Here is a 22,775-nt window from a genome sequence, read left to right as displayed (position 1 = left end):
AGTTTGTTCAGTCACTCAGTCGTGTCCGACTCTTTGCGACCCCATGGACTGCAGCACACCAGGCTTCCCTGCCATCACCAACTCCCAGAGCTTACTCAAACTCAGGTGATTAGCAAAGTTCAAAAAAAAATTTTTTTTAACTTCTTATGCTGTCTTAATAGAGTAAAAGTTGAACTCCCACAATGTGAACCTATGCAGTTTTTAAAGTCAGCAAAGAAGCCCTTCTGGGTTTGAAAACACATTTATTGGGGCAAAAGTCCAGACATTCAACCCAGTGGCCTGTCTTCCGCGGTACAGTGGGAACAAAAGGATCCATCTTGCATGATATCAGCATAAGCCATGTGACAATCAAGTGGTCAGTGTGTGTAAAAGAACACAGGCGGTGCTTAGCAGATGACAGTCATTGTTTCTGTGGACTGTCTCTGGTGTCTCATTGGTGCCTTTTAGCCACCACGGTCGTCTGCTCTTCCTTCTAGTCCTAGGATGCAGAGGCCATGTCAGCCAGTGGTGCCTCACGTTTGTCCGTCTGAACCTCTGTTCTTATCTCTCTCTCCTGTTTAAGTTTCTGCGGGTAGGGGACAAGGAAAGATCGGTTATGGAGAGATCCTCAGTCCGCGTTGGGCTTCCATAAGAGGCCCCTTCACACGCGATTGGAGGTCTAGAATTTCAGCATTTCCTGCTTGAACTAAAAGCAATAAAAGAGGAAATAGCGTGGGTGGGTTTGCTGAATAGCACCAAGTTGAAAATTTAAGACACTTTTCTGTATGGTCATTTGAGTTTTCACCAAGAACATTATTTCCATATATGTTGACAGGCAGGAGAGGAAAATTTCTGACCCATGAGTCTGTAAAGCGTTGAAGACTAAATAAATGTTCTTAGCAGAGCTGAGATGAAGGTGTGGCCAGTCTCAGTGGAGCCTTTCACAGAGGAGAGGGTGTTTTCACAGCCCAGGCTCACTGGAACTCTGAGACCGATGTGTATTATCTTGGTGAAGTTGGCATAGAGTGTCCTTTCATTTGTTGCTGTAGGAACAGGGGACGCCACCCCTGCCTTCTCCGTCTGCTTTGCATGTTATGCAAGGAGGTCTGAGCGGGCTCTTGGACACATGCTTCTTTGAGGGGTCACTGCTCAGTGAGTAATGCTCAGCTCTCATAATTTATTCTTCTGCTTCACGCTGGGATACCATCTCCTATCTTTCTCATCTATTCTTCTTCTATCCTCAGCCTTTGTTTTGAGTCATTTTGCTTATATAAAAATCACTTATCTAGAAACAGGGCTTCCCAGGGGGTGCTGATGGTACAGAATCTGCCTGCCAATGCAGGAGACATAAGAGACGCAGGTTCAGTCCTTGGGTGGGGAAGATCCCTTGGAGGAGGGCATGGCAGCTCACTCCAGTATTCTTGCCTGGAGAATCCAGTGGACAGAGCGGCCTGGTGGGCTGCAGTCCATGAGGTTGCAAAGAAAGAGTTGGACACGACTGAAGTGACTTAGCATGCACATATAAAAATAAGGTGGCAGAGATCATCGCCCCCAGGCCCCTAAGTCTTACGCAGGGCACTAGGAGCTACAGTGAAATCAAGACCTCCCCTAAATCTAGTGAACAAGTGAGAGTCTGCTGTTTTCTGATTAAAGCAGAAAAATGTGTCCTGGGTTGGTGTTCTGGCCAATACAGAATACTTGATGTTGATTAGAAAGTTAGACCCCCTAGGTGATTTCTCTGGCACATGTGGTTTTCCATTGCAAAATAAAATGTAGTTGCGTTCATCGAATTTTAATTTTAGCCTGTTTTTCCTTGTTTTGCCTTTTTAAAACATTGCATCAGTTTTGTATTTCTTCACTATCTCTTCGCCTACAAGAAATACAACACATGAGCTTAGATGATACTCTTTCTTGTAAACATATTTGACAAAGCTGCATATAGTAACAGCATAATTTTCTCAGCAGGAGAGCACCACGTATTACTCTCTTGCAACTGGGCTTCAAAAAAATCTAAAGAATACACTTACTTGGATAAAATGTGGCTTGTGTTTTAATATTTTTGCAGTGACATCTTTGATTCTGAACATTCCCATTTGAAAAAAAATATGAAACTTTCTTTTCCTGATGTGCGAGGGGAAAAATGGATCCTCTGGCCAATTTCCGCATGAAGAACCACGGTGCTTGTTTAAATTGTTCGCTTTGTAAAATTACAAGCCTAGAATAATCCTGTCATTTCCCAATTCTGAAATATGTTTTCATTTGATCTAATTTATTCAGCAATGAGTGCTGATCGCGTTCCACAGATTGATCAGCCTCTCAGTTTGTTACTTGCCTTGGGTACTGCATTCCTGGGTGTTTGTGTGTTCTTGGCGTGTCTGAATCAGGATGGGCATAGAATCAGAAGCCCTGGAGTGGGAACAGATGCCCCAGGCCCTTAGCTAATCTGTCCTGCATCACTAGAATAACAGAATTGTATTTTATTCCCCTTGTGCTGGCCACAGTTTCAGAAGAGTAGAGAATCACTGGAGCAAACTTGCTCCACACTTCATATATCCACGACTGTGGTTTAGGAAAATGCTGCCTTGTCATGGTTGAACAAAAGAACATCTAGTGTCAGAAAGGAATAAAAATACCGCTAGGCACAAGGCAGGTGGTTCAAAGCATCTGAAGTCTAGGACTGACTTTGGGAGTTTCCCTGGTACCATTGGCTTTGCAAGATCGAAATGACCCCCTGAAATATACTTTGTTATAACCTCCACCATTTTGCTTTTAATTTTAAAAAGTGTTATTTGTGTTTCGCTGTGCTGGGTCCTCGCTGCCGCACGCGGGCTTGCTCTGGTTGCGGTGCACAGGCTGCTCACCGCAGTGACTTCTCTTGTTGCAAAGCGTGGACTCTAGGGCATGCGGGCTTCAGTATTTGCAGGGCGTGGGTTCAGTCACTGTGGTTCCCGGGCTCTGGAGCACAGACTCAAAGAGCACACAAGCTTAGTGCCCCAAGGCATGTGGAATCTTCCCCAGGCCGGGGATCGAACCTGTGTCCCCTGCATTGGCAGGCAGATTCTTAACTGCTGGACCACGGGGGACGTCTGCGCCTCTACCACTTGAAAGGTGAGAAGCAGTGTGAACAATCATGTGGGTCAATGTATTCGTCTTCCAGTATAAGATTTTTTTTTCTTTGCTGTCTTTTAAACAAACCACTGTCCCACAGTCAGAACTCCTTAAAACCTGTTTAACTTTTCATGTTAACATTAATGATAATTAATTTCTATGACCCTTGAATTAGTTTCTTTTACATTTTTCTTTCTTTGGGAAAATGAACATGCTGTTTTGTTAAGTGTGTGTAAGAAACCACTGGCAGAGCCACCTGGATCAGATATCTCTAAGCTTCATCAGTGCTTTATCCAGTACAGGACATGGACTTGGCTCGTGACATAAACAGCTTGCATGGTTGCCACCAGCCCCTTGAAAGCAATTAGCATTTTAGCAACCTACCCCAGAAGCTGCCTGATAGATGAGGTTTCCGTGAGGCGCGAGATCACCTGCGAGGCACTGTTGTTGAACGGGTCCCGGTTCAGAGGCCAGCACACAGAAACTGGTGAGATGCTTCCTCAGGGCTGCTCCACACCCTTCACAGGAGCAGATCTGTCCGCATCCTGCTGAGAAAGATGGACGTGTCTGACCTTTGGTGGGAGCAGAGAGTGGGCAGGACAGATGCTAGAGGTTAGGCAGCGGCCAGGGAAATTTGGCCAAGGCAGCATGGATGGGGGCCTTAGATAATACCAACCATGCAGAATGATCCTGTAGATGGAGCAAGGGAATAGAGGATAAAAAGGCTATTGAGACAATCATTTGATTAATTTCCCTTTTCAAGTTTAGAAATGAATTCCTAGTCATCATTGCTTTTGTACAACCTGCTCTTTTGATAGTTCTTATGAAATGGTGGTGATTTTGTTGTTGAGTTTAGTTTAGTTCCTACTTTAAGACTGTTAACCTATTATGAAGGTCATTTCTAAGTCACAGCTATGGGGAACAGCTTGCTGTCAGCTGATAACAGGTTTGTGTTTCTCATTAGATAATTAAACCCATTCCACGGACTTGATTTTGAATTGTCCACTCTCAAATTCAGCATTCAGTTCAGTTCAGTTGCTCAGTCGTGTCTGACTCTTCAGCATTAAAATACACATATTAGATACCACTTAGATACTTTGCTGGATTCTGGAAATAGCAAAATGAAAAGAATGGACTGTGCTCTTCTGTAAGATATCATCTGGAAGACAGATGTGTAAACCAATAACTACCAAGGGGTGTGATGGGTGAATATAGCCTCAGAAATGCTAAGGTAAACGCTTAGCGTGAAAGAGGTCATTACCAACTTTGCAGGAGGAATGTGTGACTCAGAGAAAACTTCAGAAAGGGAATGATACCTGAATCGTGTTATCAGAAGGAGAGAAATTCACCAGAAAAGGAAAAGACATGATGGAGAACATACTGGAGAGAGCCACACAGCGTGAGCAGAGTTGCACAGATGGGAATTTTTACATAACTTAGTCTTTTTTCTTTTAAATTTATCTCTATTGAATTGTAGTTGGATTATAGTGCTGTGTTGAACTGCTGCTGTTGAGCAAATTGACTCAGTTATATATATATATATATATATATATATATATATATGTATGTATGTATGTGTGTATATATGTATGTGTATATATATATTCTTTTCCATTATGGTTTATCACAGAATATTGACTATAGTTTCTGTGTTATACTGTGGGACCTCGTTTATCCATTCTATATATAATAGTTTGCATCTGCTAATCCCACACTCCCACTCTTACTGTCTACCACCACCTCCCTCTTGGCAGTCACTAGAAAAATATGTAATGCTTCATGAATTTGCATGTCATCCTTGTTCAGGGGCCATGCTAATCTTCTCTGTATCATTCCAGTTTTTTAGTGTATGTGCTGCCAAAGCCAACACAGTTTTAAACCACTCTGGATGGGAAAGAATTGACTTACAGAATCTAAAAAAAAAAAAAAAAATTGAGAAAAAAAAGAGCCCAACTAAAGTAATAGATTCTGGCTCTATTAATAATGGCGTACAGTATCACTTGTCCTCCCTGTTGATATTTAAGCAATAGATGTTCTTAAATTTAGGTGAGAACCATCTTCCTTAAGTTTAGGAGAGGACATAGTAGTAGTAGGTTTAGAAGCTGCTTTCCCCTTAAACCAGCAGGTGCCTCCTGTGTACCTATTGAGTGGGTGCGCAGGGGCTTCTGAGGTGAGAATTCTAGCCTCCTTTCTACAGTCACTGATGGGAGGTGTCACCTCAGGGATGTCACTTAGTGGAGTCTCTCATCTTGATTAAAATTAGCTGTTTGTGTGTCTATCTAAATTCTCCTTCCAACTCTGATCTCATTACCTATCAAAAGACCTTGTAATATATTTTGACACATGAAGGAGAATAATTCACGTGTCTCAACAGTTGCCTCATGCTGGACAACTGTATTCCATATACTATTCCATATCTTTTAGATTACTTAGTAAAATGTATTTTATGTAGTGATAACCTCATACCCTGAAGAAGCCATTTACTAGGCTAGAGAAGCAATTACTTTAAAAAAAAATATTTAGGGGCTTCCCTGGTGGCTCAGTGATAAAGACTCTGCCTACCAATGCAGCAGACTTGGGTTTGGTCCCTGATCCAGGAAGATCCCACGTGCCTCTGAGCAGCTAAGCCTGCACGCCACGACAATTAAGCCTGCGCGGGAGCCCGGGAGCTGCAACCGCTGAAGGCCCCGATCCCCGGAGCTTGCGCTCCGCAAGAGAAGCTACTGCCCTACGGAGCCCGCGCTGTGACTGCAGAGAAGCCCAGGCAGCATCAGAGACCCGGCACAGCCACAGACACATTACCTTAAAATGATATTTAGGAATAACTATAACAGTAACCAGCTTTGGTGAAAGAGTTAAACAAGCTTCCTCTCTCCCCAGCAGAGAACACAAACTTGTCCGTATGACACCACCAAGCATCTCTCCGACTTGGTGTCTTCTTGTAATTTGGTCGCCCTCCGCGTGTGACGGGGTGTGTCACGTCATCAGAAGGCGCCGTACACCATGGCGAAGATGCAGCTTTGGGCAGCATCTGCCTCTCTGTGCCTCTGGCTTACCGACCCTGCTGCCCTGGGGAGCACTCCAGCCAAGAGGGCTCATCCCCACCTGCAGTAACAGATGCATAATGCAGTCTGCTCCGGGAATGTGTTCGGGTTCTTTTCTGAATCGAAATTCCATTTGTTTGTTTGTGTTTATTGACATAACTTTGCTGGGAATTGCCTTTGTGGTATGTGTTACTAACAGAGCTGGAACCACCGCACAGAGTGCTTTCAGTCTTTGCAAAACATAGGTGTGCCTGTTACAGCTTTTAGGAAATCAGTTGGCTTGGAGAAGAAAACATTTGTTAATATTTGGACCTCCTGGCCAAACATCATTCTAGTTTTCAGAAACTATCAGCAAAACAAAGGAGTGTTCACAGAAGGCTCTGGCCTCTCCCTGGCCCCCTCCCCATGAGACTTCTGACTTGCATTCACCAAATCTGAAAGCCCTTTAGTGCAGGCTTCCTGTTCCCCTCCCCCAATCCATATTCTATATTAAATTATTAGCGTTCTCTATATAAACTCCCTGGGAAACCAGAACCCTTATTATGACTTCTGGATTTCATTTTCCTTATATAAGCATTTAATGATAAAACAGCTTTCATGAACACTTAACATTTCAGTTCCTGTTGAATGTTCTTAAATTTCATAGTAGTATGCTATGTTCGTTTCCATGTAGCATTCTTAAAAGTCGCTTAAGGCAGCGAGTGGTCCCCAACCGTTTTGGCACCAGGGACGAGCTTTGCGGAAGACAGTTTTTCCAAGGACCAGGGGTGGGATGGTTTTGGGATGATTGAAGTGCATTACATTTATTGTGTACTTTATTTCTATTATTATTATATCAGCTCCACTTCAGGTTAGACCCCAGAAGTTGGGACCTCTGGTTTAAGGGGCTTGCACATTGCTAAGTCAACCTGACTTCCAGGAAAACCTTGTATAGGTTGCAGGTGATGGATAGTTATATTGACCTACAAAGATCCAGGAAGTTCATGGGGCCCTAGTTTGTGTTAATCCCACTATAAAATGTGCCTGAAGCAGAGAGTTTGGGGCTTAAAAAAGCTGAAGATCCCCATGAAGATTAATAATAAGATATAAAGCAGAGATAGGAAGATTGTATGACATTTCTTTCAGACCTTGGATTTCTTTAATCCCTAGGTGTGTTGGGTTAGTGCTTATCTTCATGAATGGATTACCAAGGTGAATTTTACTCTCTGCCTTCCTAATGCCTTATTTTTATGACTGCTGTTACTGTTGTATATTTGTTCATCCCAACTGTGTACCCGTCACTAAAGCCAAGGCCCCTGACTAGTCTTAAATGAGATAAGTAAGAGTCTGGAGCCAGCAATTCAATTTCAGGTATACTCTTTTTAATTTGTGTGAAGACTTTATGCCATCCCTCCAGCTAGACAGAATCACAGTTGACTCAAGGGATAACTTTCCATCTTTCAAGGGTAACCTCATAGAGACTTTAAAGAATTTGGGGAACTTGTGTAATAAAAAAGATTGTTTCCTTGAGGATGTCCAAGGCAGAAAAACATGGAAAGCTCACTTAGATTTTAAGCTCATTTTTATTTCTTTAGTTGATTGTCAGAGCAGTAGTCAGCAAAGCCCAACCTGTAGGCTGGCTGCCTGATTTTGTTGGTTTTAAAAAATCTATTCATTTATATTTATTTGGAGGATAATTGCTTTACAATATTGTGTTGATTTTTGCCGTACATCAGCATGCATCAGCCACGGGTAAACATAGGTCTGTTCCCTCTTGAGAGGGATGGCTGGGATGGGAGGAGGGAGGGAGATTCTGATTTTGTTCAGTTTTAATGGGACACAGCTTTTACCACACAAGGCAGAGTTGAATAGCTGCCACAGACACCTTCTGAATCACAAAACTGAAAATATTTACTTTCTGACTCTTTACAGAGAAAGTTTGCAGAACCCTCCCTTAGGATATTATTGATGCTTAATATTTATGAGGACAACTTAATTAATAATTATAGATTGTAAAAAGAAGAGCCTTAGACTAACATACACACACTAGTACATATAACAGATAGCCAACAAGAACCTACCATATAACACAGTGAACTATACTTAGTATCTTACAAGAAACTGTAAGGGAAAAGAATCTGAAAAAGAATAGGTGTATTTGTGTGTATTGGAGAAGGAAATGGCCCCCCACTCCAGTCGCCAGTATTCTTGCCTGGAGAGTCCCACGCGCAGAGGAGCCTGGCAGGCTGTGTCCATGGCGTGACCAGAGTCAGACGCGACTGAGCGACCAAACCTCCACAATCAGCAGCATCGCGTGCACGCGTAACTCACTCGCTTGCTGTGCATCTGGAACGAACACCACGTTGTAAATCCCCTGTGTTTCTTTTCTTTTTAAAAAAATGCTTAGTCGTTTGTTTGGCTGTGCTGAGTCTTGGTTGTAGCACGCGAGACCTTCAGTGTTTAGCTGTGGCGTGAGGGGTCTTTAGGTTGCAGCCTGCAGAACCTCTAGGGCATGCAAACTCCTAGTTGTAGCATGCGGGGTCTAGTTCTCTGACCAGAGATCGAACCCAGGCCCCCTCCATTGGAGCGCAGAGACTTAGCCACTGGAACACCAGGGAATTCCTCCAAATAACTGTATTTCAATTAAGAAAAAGGAAATGGTCTTGTCAGTAAGTCCATGCATTACGATTTCTGCTTTCCCCAAAGTGAACATTGTTTGATGCTCATAAAGGATGCAGTGGGAAAAAGCTGAACCAAGATTGCCTGTGGATGGCTTCACTCAGCCTTAGTTCATGGAGATATTCTGGAGCCTCCATTCACATTTTCCACCCAGTTTCACAGTGAGTGGGATTTCACATCCGAGTTCTGGTCCCAAAGGATTCAGCAGTTCCAGGAGTCAAGGTCAGAGTGAGTGGTGATCAGCCTCTCAATTCCAATGGGGCTTGGAGGACCGAGAGAATACCCATCGTAACCAAATCTGTAATAATAATTTAAATTCTACAAATTCCAGGACTCTAGCAGCTTGATTTAGGAAATCTTTCCTGTCTTTTTTTTAAAACAAGGGGAAAATACACAAACAGATTAAGGTGCACTTAGAAACCCAGCTGGCTTGTTTTTCACCTCCCAAAGGAGTACTTGACTCCCCGTTACACTGTTTTCCCTTTTTATCAAATTGCTAAGAAACAGTAACTCAATTGATTTAAATGATTTCTATCACACATAGCCTTTAAGACAAGTAATCGGTTTATTATGCTCAGTCATAATGGTGGTATTTTACTTCTATGAATTGTATTTTCAACAGCACTCATAAAATACCCAGTTTGACTTTGTTTATTAACTTTCTCATTTTTCCATTAACTGATGTTTTTCTGTCTCATATAATTTGCCTGCCCATTGATATTGCACAACTCAATGGAAATATGTCTTTCAAAAGAATGAACAGATCAGTCTTTGAGGCTTAGATAAGATGATTTTATCTGAATATATCATGAAGAATAATGCTTCGGTTTTTGTTTTAGTCAAATTTCACATTTAATGTTGTAATCTGAATATCACTTTGAATTTAATTACATTAATTTTGTGGCTTGCTATTTAGTAGTTTCTTATTGCTGAGAGCTTAGATATTAAAAAAAATCATTTTCTACTTTTTAGATAAGAAGATATTCAATTTTAATTTATTCAGCTCTTGTCTGCAAAGTTAATTAGAAAAGATGCCTGGTTTTGTATTAATAAGTTTCAGTTTGGTGTTTTATTCTCTGTTGAGTCCCTTGCAGTCTGTTGCTGAAGCCATCTAGGCCTTCATAAGGCATTTGCATTATTTTTTTTTTAGCTTCCTCCTGTTTAATTGGCAAGTGACCATGTGTATGGTAATTGAACAATTGTCTGCTTACTTGGGTTTATGGAATTTACATCAGCAAGTGTTGGAGATCTTAAATTTTGCTCTCCAAACAGACTTGAAAAGGAAGCTTTCTGAAATACCGTCATTTGGTTAAAAATGTATTTGCATTTAATTGAGTGACAGTCACTCTCAAAACACTGAAGCTGTGTTTTCCTTTCCTCTCGACCACTCCTTGTGCCTTTGTAATCGCAGAGACTGGAGCCTGAGGCAGCTGTCCAGTCTCGCGGGGATGCACGATGGCCCGGGAGAGGGGACGGCTGTGGACCGGGTCCCAGGGAGCCTGCAGTCAGCCTGCTAGACCTCCTCACGAGGCCTATTGCCTCTGCTGCCCACCAAGTGCTGGTTTTCCTTCCTATCTGACAGCTGCAAATCCTGAAATTGAGATGGGGAGGTGGCCTTTGTCGGGTCCCCCAGCCAGTGTGGCAGAACAGAGCTTTGGGCTGTGCCTGTGGCTTGATCACTTTGTGATGCACCTTCCTGTCCCCTTGTCCTTGGCCTTTCTTGTCGTGTGTGATTGACTCTCCATCAAGAGCACCTCATCTCTGCCCTGGCTGCGTCCCAGCGGCGTGTCCCCCTCTGTCCCCACCCACTCAGTCCTGAACCGCCCATGCCCTGCCCCCTTTACCTGACACTTCCGGTCCGTTCCCGCCCGTCTCTGCCCTGTGCTTCCCTGACCCCCCTCACTTCTTCAGCTCCACAGGGCAGCCTTAATTGTTTGTTCTAATTCTGTGACCAGTGCCGCTGGTAATATGATAGGGATTGCACTGAGTCTGTAGATTGCCTTGGGAAGCATAGTGACTATGACAATGCTCATTCTTGCAATCCAAGAACACGATACAGCTTTCCATTTGTGTGGTCTTCAGCTTCTTTCATCAGTGTCTTATAGTTTTCGGAATACAGGTTTTTTTTGCTTCCTGAGGTGGATTTATTCCTAGGTATTTTATCCTTTTTGACAAGATGGCAAATGGGATTGTTTCCCTAATTTCTCATTCTGGTATTTTGTTGTCAATGTATAGAAATGCAACAGATTTCTGTATATTAATTTTGTATCCAGCAACTTTACCAAATTCATCAATGAGCTCTAGTGGTTTTCTGGTAGCAGTTTTAGGGTTTTCTATGTATATAGCATCATGTCATCTGCAAACAGTGGCAGTTTTAAGAAGAAGGGATACAGTCTTTGATAAGGAGAAACTTGGTAGGGTGCCTGGGGCTGGGGAGAAGAATACTTGACCCGAGGCTATGGCGAGATGCTGGGACCAGGGTGCATGTGTGGATGAGTGTGTTAGCAGCGGCCGTGGAAAGGTGTGCAGTGAAGGAGACAAAAGGCTAAAAGGACTCTGAAGATGGGCCAAGGAGCCTGGCATACAGACATGCGGTTATGGCTGCTGAAAGCTGCTGGGACTTGCTGGCTAGGGAAGAACAGGAAAAGTTCAAGTTTTACATCACCACTGGGTCCTTCTGCCTCTGTAACTTGGCTTGCTCCTTGTAAAGTCTGGATCACATAGGTCACATGGTCTCAGAAAGCGGGCACTCACAATACTAGGAGCTGGAGCTTATTTCACTCACCCTTGTCCTGCTCATTGCAGTCACCCAGCCCCTGCCAACCTGCTTAATCATGCCTGTCTGTGTAAAGGTCAGGCATCCCCCTCCCTGTCTTGACTGCTGTTCCCGCGCAAGTGAAACTGCTTAGTTTAAACCAGCCTATCAGCAGCTAGTGTTGCCCACTAGAGTCTGTCTATAAAAACTCTGTAACCCCTTTGTTCAGAGCTCAGAGCTTGGAATGTTAACTCCTCTGGGCTCGCCAGCGTAATAAACCTGGTTCTCCCGCTTTCCGAGTGTGGTGCTTGGTTCCTCGAGTACTGGTTTCTGCAACAGGCAAACCCTACCTTGCCCTGTGTCTGACAGGCAGTCCATGAATATTTACTGAATGGCCACAGATGGAATCTGGACTTTATGGGTCTTTCTGTAAGGGAAATTAACTGAGTTGGAGAAAGGTGAAGCTAGAGATAGCATAATCCAATAGGATGCCAGTATTAATCATTTTGCCTCTTCTCTGTGTGTAAGATTCACAAGAAACTGGAGATTCACTAAAGGAAAACACTTCAGAATCATATTCTTAATTGGTGTGTTTATATTTCTTTTGTTGTTCAGTTAAGTCATGCCTCACTTTGCGACCCCATGAACTGCAGCATGCCAGGCTTCCCTGTCCTTCACCATTTCCTCAAGTTTGCTCAAACCCATGTCCATTGAGTCGGTGATGCCATCCAACCACTTCATCCTCTGCTGCCCCTTCTGCTTTTGCCTTCGATCTTTCCCAGCATCAGGGTCTTCTCCGATGAGTTGGCTCTTTGCATTAAGGGGCCAAAGTATTGGAGCTTCAGCATCAGTCCTTCCAGTGAATATTAAGGGTTGATTTCCTTTAGGATGGACTGGATTGATCGCCTTGCAGTCCAAGGGACTCTCAAGAGTCTTCTCCAACACCACAGTTCGAGAGCATCACTTCTGGAGTATGAAGTCAAGTGGGCCTTAGGAAACATTACTACCCAACAAGGCTAGTGAAGGTGATGAAATTCTAAGTGAGCTATTTTAAATCCTCAAAGATGATGCCATTAAAGTGGGTTTTTATATACTATTGCTGGGGACTTCCCTGGTGGCTTACCTGGTAAAGAATCCGCCTGCAGTGCAGGAGATCTGGGTTCCATCCCTCAGTTGGGAAGATCCCCTGGAGAAGGGAATGGCTACCCACTCCAGTATTCTGGCCTGGAGAATTCCATGGACTGTATAGTCCATGAGGTCGCAAAGAGAGGGACACAACTGAGTGACGTTCACTTTCACTTATTTATATCTAGGAGAAGTGATATTGAAGACTATATGGAGCATAGACCAAGTAGAATCTCTGATACATGGGCCTTGCTCTTGCCTCTTCTCTGTCACCACGTGTCCCCGGGGCAGTTATGAACCCTGCCTGCCAGCCAGCCCTGCATTTGTCTAAGTCAATGCTTTTCAAACTGAGTTATGATCCCATCCATGGATCATGCTGTGAAGTCAGTGGGTTGCAGAGAGCATTTGAAATGACACATTATAAAATATAATAGAGATCATTGCATTGCACATCATGAGCTTCAGTTATGTTTTGTGACAGAAAATACATTTCTTATTGCGGGTCACCAGAAAGTTTGAAACACAACATTTTAAGTAAAAAGAGCTCATTACTTAGGAATATCATAAATCTGTCTTTAGCTCTGTGTATAAAGAGATCATGTGATTTATTATGCCAGCCAGGACACATTTCAGAGGGAAAAGGGTAGCTCTTAATTAGACTACAACAGGTGTAAACTGGGCCTGCCTCAAGCTAATTAAGAATTATGGCCACTCTGCCTGTATTAGCCGGAGTTCTCCAGAGAAACAGACCATGAGATCTATAGATCTATACACATCTAGATCCATCTATCTCTGTATGGAGCAGAAGAGACGGGGGTGGGGGGAGGGGGTGGGGAATACTGAGATTTATTTTAGGAATTGACGTGCATTCTTACGGGGGCTGGCAAGTTGGAAATGCATACGACAGGCCAGCAGTAGGTTGGATACTCAGCTAAAAGTTGAATCTTCTAAGTTCAAATTCTGCTGCAGGCAGTAGGCAGGGTTGCCATTGTGCAGGCCTGGGGGAATTCCTTCTTCCTTGGGAAACCTTTTGAGATCTTGAAGCTGATTGAATGAGGCCCACACACATTCTGGAGGGTAATCTACTTTACTCGAAGTCTATTGATTTAATTATTTACCACGTGAAATAATACCTTGGGACTTCCCTGATGGTCCAGTGGTTAAGAATCTGGGACACAGGTTCGATCCCCGGTCCAGGAAGACTCCACATGCCTTGGGGCAACTAAGCCTGCCTGCCCTAGAGCCCAAGCTCCCCAACAAGAGAAACCGCTGCAGTGAGAAATACATGTACCACAACTAGAGAGCAGCCTTGTTTCCCCACAACTAGGGAAAGCCGGTGCGTAGCAACGGAGGCCCAGCATGGCCAACAAAAAGGAAAAATTAAGAATGAAAATACACCTTCACAGCAACATCGAGACTGGCACTTGACCACACAGCTGGGCGTCATAGCCCAGCAGAGCTGTCATAGGAAATTACCCAGCACACCACTTAGGGAAGAGGTGGTGGATGAACATAGCTCAAAGCTTTCCTTAAAGCCCTAAGACTGTGCTGAGGCCGGACAATTTGTTAGGAGTTTTGTGGTGCTATTTAATTTTATTTGTAGTTATTGGCTATTGAGTATTGCCAATTTGACCTTGTGGCTACTTGAAATAATTTTTTTAGAGAAGAAAAGTATTTTTTCACTTTGGTGGTTTAGATCCCTTTTTTACTAAGCATGAGTTATATGTAACTTTGTATTTAAAACTTTTAACATTTTATAAAATGTTTCATGAAATGTTTAGAGAAGAATGTTGCTAAATAGCTTTGTTGTTTGGGACACATTGTTTAAACTATAGAAACTGCTGTAAAAGTATATTTGTAGGTAGTCAATAATTTTCCATGTCTCTCGCTGCAAGAGAAAGTATGAGGGCTCTCAAGTGCCCAGAAAATCCACAAAAGCATTAATTTTCACCAAATGGCAGGAACTGACCTCTAGGCAGCTTTGCCCTGTAGTAAACTGCAACAGAGTAACCAGTAAACCCTTAGCAGAAACCTGGCCTTGTTAGGATCTTTGGAGAAAGAAAGAGAATTCTGCAAAGTTCTATACTGAAAAATATCCAAATGAATTGCTCATCCTTCATCTTTGCTGACCCAGTAGTCAACTTTGTGCTTAATTCATTAAGTGTTGCATTTCCCCTACTTTTAGAAGGATTGTTTGCCAACTATCAGTCATTCGGAAGCTGTTGAAGAAGTGTGAAAAAGGAACAGAAATCAGAGTATAGTAGGATCATTAACATTTGAGCGTTTCCTTTCCACCTCATTTTCTGTGAGCTTTTAACAAGTTAAAATTGCATGGCTTACATACTTCTGTGCTTTGTGTTTTTCTCAGGTGACTTTATAAGGGAACATTTTCCAGCGACAATAAGTACCTCCCGTAAGTCTTGTCTGCCGTCTTCATCATGTGAGATGTAGTCTTCATCATGGGAGAATGTCACATTTAAGTCATTCAGAGTTCTTCCCTGCTGGACCTTTAATATATTCACCAGTTCTCTTTTGTTATTGTAAATAATGCTGCAGTGAACTGCTTTGTGAATGAAGCTTTTCTCTTGTTTGGATTTCTTTAAAAGAGCTTTCTGGTTGCTTAGGAAAATTACCATCATGAGCTTCCTACTGAGCCCTGCCTGTTCTGGGTCCTGAGGTTGGCGGGGAATGACCCAACCCTCAGTACCCTTGGAGACCTTCATGGAGGGCTGAGCTTCTTGCTAAGTGGCAATAGAAAGCTACTTTTTCAGGAAAGCCATTAACTTGGGTTGAGAAGGATGAGATTCAGTGGATACTGATCAGGTGAGAGGCCCTATGGGTCTTGAAATGTTTCACTTCACAAGGGATTAAGGGAGCCTTGTGAGTTGAGGACTTGAACTCATAAGCCAGGAGAGCAAGGTGGGTCTTGCGACAGAAATTCTTGCTGGGATTGCTCCTGGTCCTCCCTGGCAGTGCGTCACAAACGTGATGTTTGGGAAAGAGGATGGAAGGAGACTGTCACTCTCGTGCTCATGTTTACGTGCATCAGTTCCACTGACAGCAAGAGCACAGTACGAGCTCATGCCCCAGTGCTCCTTTTGACTCTCGAAAATAAATCTGTTGTAAGTAGGATCTTCATCAGTAGTTTAAAGAACTCTCACACTGCCTTGTTTCTCAGAGCATGTGGTCAGGCAAGTTTGAGGTCACCGCCCTAGAAGCCCCTGATCATGATGCGATGCGGAGAGAAGTCGCATTTTAGGGACTTGGAATCGCTCCCACGTCATCTGCTGGATGTTGCGTCTGCATCGTCGTCTCGTGCAGCTGTTGTCAAAGCTTCGCCTCCTAGAGTCTTTGATGTTGCTTCAGAGCCTTGGTTCTCAAGCCAGGTAAATCTTGACGCACAAGGCGGTCTCCACTGCTGATCGGCTGTGTGACATAGACTGTCTGCCCTCCTGTGCGTCTGCTCCTCTGCAGCAGCATGTAACGTCTGCTTCCGAGAGTCATGTTGGGGATTGGGTAAAGAGAGCAGTGCGCACAATGCTCAATGCGTGCCGGTGTTCGCCACACAAAGCCATTTTTATATTTATTAACAGCTGTCCCTAATTCTCTCTAGATTTTTGTCCTTATGCATGAAATTTCAGTGTCCCAGTAGGTGGCTCTTCCCAGGTATCTATACTGGGACTGATGCTAACTGACATGAGAATCACAAGAAAGCCGAAACTGGTAACACAGCTCCTAAGGACTTCAGTCTGGGATTCTCTCTCCCTTCCTGTTTTCTTCATATTTTCATTACTGACTCTGTGTCTAGTTCTCTGGTAAGCGCTGGGGATTTTAAGTCGAATAAAATGCCATTTCTGACCTCACAAAGTCTTTGTGGCCGAGTACTTCCCAGATTTCTAGCATGTAGATGCGTAAATTAAAGTACTCTGAGGATGCTCTCATTCACTTAGGAGACACCCTGGAAGTTCTCTGGTGTGAAAAGCTCTGTACACTCCCTTTAGTTTGATGCCCAAAGTTATCTCTGCTTTGACAGGAATCTTTTCTGGAAGGAATGGGTTTCCACCTTCCAGAATTTAGACACTGTCAGCTGAGCAAAGCTTCAAGGACCTGGCTTTTCCTGGCGTGGTTCCTGGTTCTGTCAGCCGCCACTCTTCTTAGAGATGGAGATGAAAGTCCGCCTCTCAGATCCGGGAACGAGTCTGGGTGGGACAGAGGTCCCTCCGTTCCATTCTGGCCTCTGACTTAGGGTTTCTGACGGGCCCGCTCTGCTGCTCTGGCGCCTGTTCTGTGTTGTTTTGCCTCCTGAGTACAAAGCCCGGAGACTGCGGAGTGTTGCACAGCAGTCCTCAAATGAAAAATTAAGAGAAGGCATATTTTTGCATTTGTCATGGAAGTTTCCAGAAATTTCAGTCTTAGGTGGAAAGTAGTTTTATGACACTATTTCCTCAGTACTGTCTTGATTCCTGTCTTTGGATTTTGGGTTAGTCAATCGGTCGATCACTGGGAAGGGTAGTAATAGCTATGACATTGATTAAGGTTGGACTTCTCATTCCGGTCTCCTGGGAAACTTAGTGGATGGAATCTTAGAATGTCTGAGTAGGCAGTAAATAAACACTCATCCTCATTTTGAAGGATGCAAAGGCTTGCAAACTGAGATGTGAAATATTTAAGAAACTCTTAAAATCTCATAGCATATCAGAGTTGAAAATACTTTTGTGGTTATCTAATTTACCTTTATGCATTTTAACAATGAGAAACTTAAAGCCAACTTAAACTATTTCCCTGTGTTAATTATACAGTGATTAATTGGAGGTAGAGATACTGGGTTTGGAGCCAGCTCTCCCTCTTATTAGCTTTTTGACCTTGAGCAAGTTATTTAACCTCAGTGTCCTCATCTGCACGCAAGGGGGAAATAGTTTCAGTGTAGCTCATAGGGCTGTTTTCAGTTAAATGAAATAAGCCACCAGGTCAGTTCATTTCAGTAAACTTTAGCTATTATTATGATGGAGTGTGGAGAATCGTGAAACAAATCCTCTCTGAGCTGATCTGCAAAATTACATTTTCAACAGGTGTTCATGGTGGGTGAGGATATTCCAGGAAGGAAGGACACAGAGACAGGGACTTGAGAGTCTTAATGGGAACATGAGGAGTAATCCAGCTTGACTCTGCTGCGTCATGCATGGATTCAAGAAGGGAGATTCAGATCCGAAAAAAGTAGTTGAAACCTAATCATGGCTGGTCTTGGATGCCAGGACATGGAATTTAAAGTTCAGTTGTGTGTGTGTGTGTGTGTGTGTGTGTGTTTATGTGAGTGAGTGTGTGAGAGAGAGAGAAAGAGGGACAGACAGACAGAGATATGATTATACCTGGAGTAAAGGAGAGTAGTTGATGAAATTATATAGGAAGGGAAGTTTTCTTTTGATAAAGTAGAATTATAGCTTGTAGTCTGACAGTGTATGTTAAAAACTTACAAATATGTCTCATTCTTGCCTGGGAATTCTGATTTTAGAAAAGTACGCAGAAATAACAGGGTGAAACTAACAACCTAAATATCTAATAATGGGGCTTGTTTAAAAGATGGCAAGTTTATATAATTCAATATTATCTAGTGATAAAATGATATTTCTTTTTAATTGACATAGATCACCGAGATAATGTTAAAATGATTCAGCAGGTGTAAAATACCATGTTTATGTGATCTCATAAAAATATATGTGTATGGATGATGGCCCATGCCTTAATTCATAAAAGTCCGGCAGGGATTTAAACCGAAATATCAATAATGGTTACATTTGGGTGACTTTTTAATTGAATTAAAAATATATATAACATAACATTTCCTATTTAACCATCCTTAAGAAAACAGCTCTGTGATGTTAATACATTTACCATTTTCTGCAGCCATCTCCATCTCTAGAATACAGTGTATTTTTCTTTATTCTTCATACTTTTATCTAGTGTTTGAATTTTTTAATTTTATAACTGAAACAAAATTTGAGTTTAAAAATATTCAGTGAGGTTCCAGTGTTCACGGGGATACTATTGCTGGGATGAGGGAAATCACGCCCTGACTTGGTTCACGACTGGCAGAGTGGAGAAGAAGCACAGGGACTGAGAAAGGGCCAGGCTGTCCTCATGGTTTTTTTACAGCGTCTGATCCCCCTGGATCAGATGTGTTTTTCTCTGAGATACATTTGGGACACCGTATTTATGGGAACTGGACTTAGGAGCTGCTGGGGACCTGAAGGCATTTGGTGTGCACCGTAGACTGTACAGCAACCAAGCCACCACATCCACGATCAAGCTGTCACACCAGCTTTAGGAAACCTGGGGACCCAGGGCTGGTCAAGGTCGCATATCTAAGGAAATGTCCACAGAGGCACCAGTCCTCACTTTGGCACATCGCTGCTTGTGGGAGAGCCTTCCTCTGTGAGAGCATCAGGGATCTCCATATCAGTTTCATGCTGCATATAATTGAATTCTCTGATGCCCAGATTCCTTCACTTACAAGGACCTTTGTTGCTTCAGTATTAACAAAAGGTCTCAAAGTAGCAAAACACTAAGCTATTTAAATTTATTTTCTGCAACACATGGGCTCCAGTGCTCTGTTCTAAAGCAGAATTGAGAATATTTTAGCACTTTTCTCTCATATGCTCTGTCTTACTAGGTATGTTTATTATACAGTGTAAAAGCCGGATTTCCCCATAAGATAGAAAAATAAATCCATAAGGAATCTTCCTTCAAGAAAAAACACATGGTTTCATTTAGGGACATTTCTCAAAAGTTCACTTTGTCTCCGCAGACATGGAACAAAGCTACTGCACAGAAGCACAGATGCTCTGGTGGAGGTGAGAAGGAACATGACAGGCTGTCTGACCCCAGGGCCTCGTAATTTACTCTGTGGATTGCAGCTGAAGTCAGTACACGTGTAAACATCTTCATGGGAGACCTGTGCTTCTGCAAGGCACACAGTTCTTAGGATGGTGGCAGTCTCCCCAGGTGAAGGGCTGACGAGGATTGGGAGGGTGGAGCTTGGCCCAGAGCCTTGAACAATGGGTGACAGACAAGGAGATGATACATCAGAGGTATCTTCTGGATGGAAAGAAGAGCCCAGTAGAAGTGCAGAATTGGGGATATACATTGTAATGTTTGGATAATGGGTTTCCCCGGAAGTAGAATTAGAGGCAAGGATTGGAATGCAAGTCTTATAGTAGCAGGGGATCCCAGGAAACATTAGCAGGGGGTCTGGAAATGGGGACAAGTGGGGAGAGAAGCCAGTGAAGGGCGGGTCATGAAGACGTTGAGCTTGTACGCCCAGAGGAGCTCAGCCCTTCCAGGGAGCTCTGGGAGACAGTGTGTGACACACTTCAGACTTATCCCAGCTGAGGCCAAGGCAACCCCTGTTCACAGCACTCGGACCACTGCTGCTTGAGGACGCTCCCAGGGGCATGGATGTTGGCCCTTCCAGAGTGCCCTGCACAGACAGAATGCACATCTGTGGCTGGAATAAAAATCTCTCAGCTGTTAGCCAAAATCTTAGTTTCTCCAACCAAACTCCTGGGACTGGAAACAAAATATCACATGAATGGTAACGTTAAATTATTTGGTTGCTATGAACTGAAAGTTTCTGTCTTTCTAAATTCATATGTTGAAATCTAACACCCAATATGATGATATTTAAAGGTGAGACCTTTGGGAAATGATTAGATTTAGATGAAGTCATGAGGGTGAGGTGCTCAGGATCGAATTAGTGCACTTGTAACAAGAGATTAGTTAAGTTAACTTCAGTCACTCAGTCGTGTCTGACTCTTTGCAAACCCATGAACCGCAGCATGCCAGGCCTCCTGGTTCATCACAAACTCCCAGAGTCCACCCTAACCCATGTGCACTGAGTCGGTGATGCCATCCAACCATCTCATCCTCTGTCGTCCGCTTCTCCTCTTGCCCTCAATCTTTCCCAGCATCAGGGTCTTTTCAAATGAGTCAGCTCTTCACATCAGGTGGCCAAAGTATTGGCTTTTCAGCTTCAAAATCATTTCTACCAATGAATACCCAGGACGGATCTCCTTTAGGATGGACTGGTTGGATCTCCTTGCAGTCCAAGGGACTCTCAAGAGTCTTCTCCAACACCACAGTTCAAACGCATCAATTCTTCAGTGCTCAGCTTTCTTTATAGTCCAACTCTCACATCCGTACATGACCACTGGAAAAACCATAGCCTTGACTAGACGGACCTTTTTTGGCAAAGTAATGTCTCTGCTTTTCAATATGCTGTCTAGGTTGGTCTTAACTTTCCTTCCAAGGAGTAAGTGTCTTTTAATTTCATGGCTGCAGTCACCTTCTGCAGTGATTTCGGAGCGCAGAAAACTAAAGTCAGCCACTGTTTCCCCATCTATTTGCCATGAAGTGATGGGACCGGATGCCATGATCTTTGTTTTCTGAATGTTGAGCTTTAAGCCAACTTTTTCACTCTCTACTTTCACTTTCATCAAGCGGCTCCTTAGTTCTTCACTTTCTGCCATAAGGGTGGTGTCATCTGCATATCTTGACGTTATTGGTATTTCTCCCTGCAATCTTTATTCCAGCTTGTGCTTCTTCCAGCCCAGCGTTTCTCATGATGTACTCTGCAAAGAAGTTAAATAAGCAGGGTGACAATATACAGCCTTGACATACTCCTTTTCCTATTTGGAACCAGTTTGCTATTCCATGTCCAGTTCTAACTGTTCCTTTCTGACCTGCATACAGGTTTCTCAAGAGGCAGGTCAGGTGGTCTGGTATTCCCATCTCTTGAAGAATTTTTCCACAGTTTACTGTGATCCACATAGTCAAAGGCTTTAGCATCGTCAGTAAAGCAGAAATAGATGTTTTTCTGGCACTTCCTTGCTTTTTCCATGATCCAGTGGATGTTGGCAATTTGATCTCTTGTTTCTCTGCCTTTACTAAAACCAGCTTGAAAATTTGGAAATTCACAGTTCATGTATTGCTGATGCCTGACTTGGAGAATTTTGAGCATTATTTTACTAGCGTGTGAGATGAGTGCAATTGTGCGGTAGTTTGAGCATTCTTTAGCATTGCCTTTCTCTGGGATTGGAATGAAAACTGACCTTTTCCAGTCCTGTGGCCACTGATGAGTTTTCCAAATTTGCTGGCATATGGGGTGCAGCACTTTCACAGCATCATCTTCTAGGATTTGAAAAAGCTCAACTGGAATTCCATCACCTCCACGAGCTTTGTTCATAGTGATGCTTTCTAAGGTCCACGTGACTTCACATTCCAAGGTGTCTGGCTCTCGGTGAGTGATCACACCGTCGTGATATCTGGGTTGTGAAGATCTTTTTTGTACAGTTCTTCCGTGTATTCTTGCCACCTCTTCTTAATATCTTCTGCTTCTGTTGGGTTCCTACCACTTCTGTCCTTTATTGAGCCCATCTTTTCATGAGATGTTCCCTTGGTATCTCTAATTATCTTGAAGAGATCTCTAGTCTTTCCCATTCTGTTCTTTTCCTCTGTTTCTTTGCATTGATCACTGAGGAAGGCTTTCTTATCTCTCCTTGCTATTCTTTGGAACTCTGCATTCAAATGGGTATATCTTTCCTTTTTTTCTATTCCTTTTCACTTCCCTTCTTTTCGCAGCTATTTGTAAGGCCTCCCCAGAAAGCCATTTTGCTTTTTTGCATTTCTTTCTTTTTTTTAAATTTTTACTTTATTTTACTTTACAATACTGTATTGATTTTGCCACACATTGACATGAATCCACCACAGGTGTATACAAGCTCCCAATCCTGAATCCCCCTCCCACCTCCCACCCCATATCATCCCTCTGGATCATCCCCATGCACCAGCCCCAAGCATCCCGCATCCTGCATCCAACATAGACTGGCATTTCGTTTCTTACATGATAGTATACATGTTTCAATGCCACTCTCCCAAATCATCCCACCCTCTCCCTCTCCCTCAGAGTCCAAAAGTCTGCTCTATACATCTGCATCTCTTTTGCTGTCTTGCACACAGGGTCATCATTACCATCTTTCTAAATTCCGTATATATGTGTCAGTATACTGTATTGGTGTTTTTCTTTCTGGCTTACTTCACTCTGTATAATTGGC

The 22,775-nt window shown here is 43.1% G+C and overlaps 1 protein-coding gene and 1 non-coding gene across 2 annotated transcripts in view; one reads left to right on the top strand and one right to left on the bottom strand.

Annotated features, from left to right (window-relative positions):
- Positions 1 to 22,775, top strand: part of LOC120874837 (protocadherin Fat 3-like) — a 209,288-nt gene that overhangs the window by 66,339 nt on the left and 120,174 nt on the right. The window lies entirely within an intron of this gene.
- On the bottom strand, positions 4,849 to 4,957 carry LOC120874904. Its single transcript, XR_005723745.1, has one exon. It is a non-coding gene; the product is annotated as a U6 spliceosomal RNA (small nuclear RNA).

Source organism: Oryx dammah, unplaced genomic scaffold (assembly GCF_014754425.2).
Source record: "Oryx dammah isolate SB20612 unplaced genomic scaffold, SCBI_Odam_1.1 HiC_scaffold_15, whole genome shotgun sequence".
NCBI classification, from domain to species: Eukaryota; Metazoa; Chordata; class Mammalia; order Artiodactyla; family Bovidae; genus Oryx; species Oryx dammah.
This window is presented reverse-complemented; position numbering and strand designations above follow the sequence as displayed.